The 5,578-nt window shown below is 40.2% G+C and overlaps 1 non-coding gene across 1 annotated transcript; it reads left to right on the top strand.

The window, feature by feature from the left end:
• Nucleotides 1-2,323: 2,323 nt before the first annotated feature.
• Trnaa-ggc (transfer RNA alanine (anticodon GGC)) lies at nt 2,324-2,395 on the top strand. The gene has a single exon. It is a non-coding gene; the product is annotated as a tRNA-Ala (tRNA).
• The last annotated feature ends 3,183 nt before the right edge of the window (nt 2,396-5,578 follow it).

Raw genomic sequence — 5,578 nt, forward strand, 5'->3', positions numbered from 1 at the left:
GTGTATAGACCTGGAGCTGGACTGATAATTTTTATTTAATCGTATGGCGTATTAACATAAACATTTCAAAAATATATAGCTAAATAAAATAATTATAAATCTACATTCAGGGTCTCAAGCCACGAGATTGCGTCTGGTGCTAATTTAAGCAGATCTTCCGGGGGGCCTGGAAAAGAGTGCAAAGGGCAGCGCTGTATAATATGCTCGATGGTTTGAACCTCTTCACCACAGTCGCAGAGCGCAGAGTCCCGCCAGCCCCATTCATGGCGAAAATAGTTACAGCGCCCGTGACCTGTCCTCAGTCTGTTTACACGACACCAGAGCTTTCGTGACAGGCCAAAACCGTCTGGTTTCGCTGTGGGATCTATGGCTTGTAGGGTAGTTCCAGCAGTAATTTTGCTCCACTCGTACTTCCAGCTCTGACTGACGTCAAAATTCCTCAGTTTTTGGACTGATAATAACCGATTGGGATAAGTAGGAAACGGATATTTGTCTTAGATATTATTTTATGGAGAACAGTAGGGCTAAGATGGTCTGCTCTTTATCATTTGTCACCATGCCTGTCACGTTCTAACAAGTATGTAAGCGCCAAATTGACGGGCATAGTGACAGGTGACAAAAAATGGACCCATGCTGCCACCGCTGGACAGGATCGGACCCCTGCAGTTTGTCATGACCAAGCCACATATTTTGACTAAGGTGTGGAGTTTGTAAAGTTAGGGCTTATAGAGTTAGAATCTTGGCTCTCCATGAGATCTAATAACTTTTTGATAGTGCGAGACATATGGTTTCGTCTTGGCAATATTTTACATGAAAATGTTTTTGGTAGGTTATTATTTTATGGCGAATAGGGCAGGGTCAGACGCCTGCAGCTTTCCATGTGCGTCTAATATTAGTAGCTACTAACACCTTGGTAAAGTTCATTTCATTAGAGAACGTAGCTTTAGCTATGCTGATAATAACAACAGTACTGTAGTGATACAGAGCCAAACACAGGATTTCACATATAGCAACATGATAATATCGTCTCACGCGTAAAGGTACCTGGCGGTTGGTCCTTATAACGCGTAGCAGCGTATTTGTATTGGAGCGTCGTGAATATCAGCGTAAGCGCCAGTCATATCTTAACATTCATTACCACCATCACCTTTCATAACAACATAACATCACCCCAGTGTCACATAATTAACTCATTAGAGATATAAAACATCCCACAGACCTTACGGATCCAGCCGCCCGTACATTTCGCGGGGACTGGACCCAAAATTTTAAACGCATAATAAAAAGAAAAAAGAACGCTGAATGCGTCCGGCTCCCGTGCTCTGCGGCAGACATTCCGATACGTCCGCAAACGGAACCACATGTTGTCCGGAATAATATCGGACGTGTAGGCCGAGTGCTATGGCTTGTTTGACCTTTGGTTATTTATTATGTTTCACCTTTATTGCATACAAATAACAATTACTTTGAATGTGTAAGTCCACATTTAAACTCTTGTTACAATAACAATTAAATTTATTTGTATACATTCATTACAATAAAATTAAATAAAACTAAACTAAATTAAATAATACTATTATGAAATGAAAACTAGGTAAACCTAAAAATAAAATCAAGTATAGAAAATAACAAAGGAAAAATAAAAATATACTTACCTACAAAATAATAATAAACCCAATTACATAGAGAACATCCCGTCCAATAAGTCGGCCTGCGGCATGGACCCCATGACACTGGCGGCGTTACCTCTTGTTTGTGATGATAAGGATCGTGGCTGAATTTTGTCATCTTCTTATAAAAAGACTTTTTCTGTTCTGCTGGCGTAGCCAACATGCTAATCGTTACCGCTCCGTAGCGAACGAAACGCAACTGTTACTGTCACACTAATATGGAAGAGTGCTAGAGAACATTAATAATTGGCATTTTGGCTACGCGAGCGGTTCAGCACACCCGAGGTTTGAAGCAACGATTTTCGACCATCACATATATTGTAAATCCTACCGACTGTGCCATGTAACGTACTTACATGAGCAGGATGATGTATTGAGACAACGAGTGCGTAATGCGTTGCTAAGACTGTTTATTCATAATCTCTGCTACCCACGTATCATACATAAGTCTATCCATACATGTTTTTGTTTTTTGATTTTACTTTCTGCCATCGGCTTTCTTAGCCATAATCAGATAGTATGTATGAATTGCATATACAGATGTCAATTACAATATTTAAAAAAAGTTGGTTATTGTTGTACACCTTAAAAAGCAGATGTCGCTAATGACGTTGTCACAGTCGCAATGGTTAAATTCGCGGTGAATGACGGATGGTCAGCTGGCGCAATTGGTAACGCGTCAGACCGGCAATCCAAAGATGTGGGTTCGAGTCCCACGTTGACCAGAGTTTGATGATCATCGTTGATTTTTTGATTGTGATTAACATCTGTACATACAATTTATAGATAGTAATTTTGTACGTTCCACAATAAAAAAAAAGGAAAAATATACACGTTTACATTCTTTGAGAAGCTATTTACTTCTTCTTTGATGGTTGGTAAATGTAGTAATGATATTAGTAAATCTCTCATCAACTGGTAAAAGGAAGCTAATACAAACAGAAAACCAAAGTTCTTATTAAGGCCCTGTGAGTTCAGGTTTTTCTCTCACTCTCACTGCACGGAAGCTTGAGCGAGATGGCTGCGCGTGCGCAGGATCGCAAATATTCTGTTTTTGAATTTTAATATCTGTAAGTTTAAAAAAAGTATCTAATCGATAAGTTTGATCAAAAATAAAATTGCGCATTGACACGGCGCGGATCCTATAGTCCGGCGGTTCCTCTCTCTGCGGCCCTGGCCTTGCCCCGCTGCTGGCGGCACCCTAGGTTAGGTTTTTTATAATATTTATATGTTTTTGTACGTGTTTTTGTATTTTAATTTTATATTCATAGTGTATAAAGCCTAACATATGAAGATGAATAAATAAAAGAAATAATAATAAACAGTAACGACTTTGTCGGCCGACCCATTGCATTATTAGAATGCTGTTTGTTGCTACTCCCGCGCACTCTGTCAAGCAGAGAGGCCGTATTAGGTATATGTCGTCACTTCATTCTTCAGATATTAATTTATATTGACCTAGTTGTACAGATGGTATGTATACGTATCTACGTTTATGTGATGTTTCAAGGGTAAATACACTAGTACCTTAAGTTGTGTAATGTAAGGCGCTTACGTTGAGTAGCTTAAGCGATAAGCGCTATAAGGCACCTTTTCCAGTGGAATGTCACATACTTATTATCATATTATCACACAACAAGTTACATATGTATTGTAATGAATGTTTAACATGTTTAACAAGGCTATCAATTTAAAAATAAATTGAGTGTTTGTACAAGTGTTTGACATCATGTAGTCACGCTAGAAGCCTCAAAAACAATATACCTATCGCTGAACCGATACATTTTGGTTTAATCATCAACTAACTTTGCTAACTCTAACCTGTTACCTGTTAGTAATTTTGTTTTAGGAGCTCAATAATGGTCTCCGTCAAGGCTCTGTCTTAGCTCCAATGCTGTTTAACTTATACATACATGACATCCCTAATACTGTATCTCGCCAATTTGGGTATGCTGATAATCTGGCCCTTGTAACCCAGCAGTGGATCATGGAATTAACGGAACCCATACTGGAGAAAGATTTGGTGAAGTTGGACGACTTTTTCACCCGTTGGCGCCTGTGCCCAAATCCTTGTAAGTCCGAAGATTGCTGTTTCCATCTGTCCAACAAGCTTGCACATTTAAGGCCCTGAGAGTTAGATTCCGTGATACAACCTTACAACATAATATTTCAACAAAGTATTTCGGTGTTACACTCGACAGAAACCTGACATAACGATTGCACACCGAGAAGCTGAAAAGTAAAATAAGGACCAAGAAGAACATAGTCCAAAAACTTACTGGAACCTCTTGGGGAGCCACTGCGTCCTGTCTGCGTACCATGGCACTGGCCCTGATTTATTCTACGGCCGAGTACTGTGCTCCAGTATGGATGAACAGCGCACATGCTGGTTCCGTGGATGTCCCGCTGAACGAAACCATGCGGCTCATTACTGGTTGCCTCAAACCTACCCCAACATTCTGGCTCTCTTCTCTTAGCGCCATAGAACCACCACACCTGCGGCGAAAAAGTGTCATCTCCGAGAGGCAATAAAAACCAAATGCCAACCCACGCTACCTTTTCATAAAGACCTCAGTGATTTTGTAGAGAAACTACTCAAGGCCCGTAACCCGCCAGCTCTTGGTATGGTGCGTATAATATTGACAACGAGGGGATATATGTACGCGGCTCATGGATAGCTGAGTAAAATGACCAGCAATTGAAGGAAAAACAACTTTTCACACTCAACCCAAACAAACGTCCACCTGGATGCGACAAACCGCGCTGGGTATGGAGTCAACTGAACCGCTTACGAACAGGTGTTGGAAACTGTGCCTACCATTGGCATAAATAGGGTTGGTGTGACTCCCCTCAGTGTGTGTGGTGACCCCGATCAGACGGTCGAACACATTGTTCTAGAATGTCCTCTCACTAAATTCAAGGGACGGATTGAGGACCTGGCGAACTTTAGTGAAAGGGCCATCGAGTATCTGAAGAGTGCAAACATTAATCATTAACTTAAATCCAGTGACTAAAATGCCATACGATAAATACATTTTTTCTCTCCAGCGGGACCTAGGGCGTCCAGACGGTCTTCGGCCATTTGGAACTCCAAAGTACGCAAAGTAAAGCTAAGGATTGAAAAAACACCCTACATTAGGTACACCTTGTTTTGTTTCACCCAGATAATAAATATTGATAATTAATTGTCTTGGTAGGCCATTTCTTCCACGGAGAAAACAAATGAAATTGAAATTGTATTAAATTCCGTCTAATTGAAACCAACATGAGATTTACAAGTTTCTAATGATTCACGACAGCCATTGTGTGTTTTTAGTGGCATTTCCGTCTAGCCCGATTGTCGTATTTATTATTTACCTCGTGAACTATTGTATCCGATCCGAACGCCATTATTCGCGTCGCGGACATAGAAAATTCTATTGAAATCTTTCGTGATAAATAATTCTTGAATTGAGCTAAGAAAGGGAATATCATAAGCTTGAGTCTTTTATGTCCTTAGAGGGGGCGTAAGTCCAGGAAGTTGAAGGCGACAAAATTCTTTGCGTGCTGCGTGAAACTTACGTGAAAGAAATGGCCATCGCGCGGGTTTTATGCTTTATCAACCGTATGTAAGTATGTGGGTATGTTTAAGGATTATTTCACAAATTATGTTTGAAATAGTGTTCGCAACAAACAATGCGGTACCAAAAAATGTTTGGTAAACCCAATTCATCATCATCAGCGATAAAAAATTGTGCACGTTTATCGCTGACTGTACTTTTCTTTCCACAGACAACTGATAATACTCATCGAGACAATTCTAAAAACCCCAAATACAATTAATTAGTATGTGTTGTTTTATCACAGAGTTTCCATGGCCACCTCCTGTCTCCATCATCAGATCAGCTCCATGTCACCATAATATTGTA

This window comes from Cydia pomonella, chromosome 15, assembly GCF_033807575.1.
Source record: "Cydia pomonella isolate Wapato2018A chromosome 15, ilCydPomo1, whole genome shotgun sequence".
NCBI lineage: Eukaryota > Metazoa > Arthropoda > Insecta > Lepidoptera > Tortricidae > Cydia > Cydia pomonella.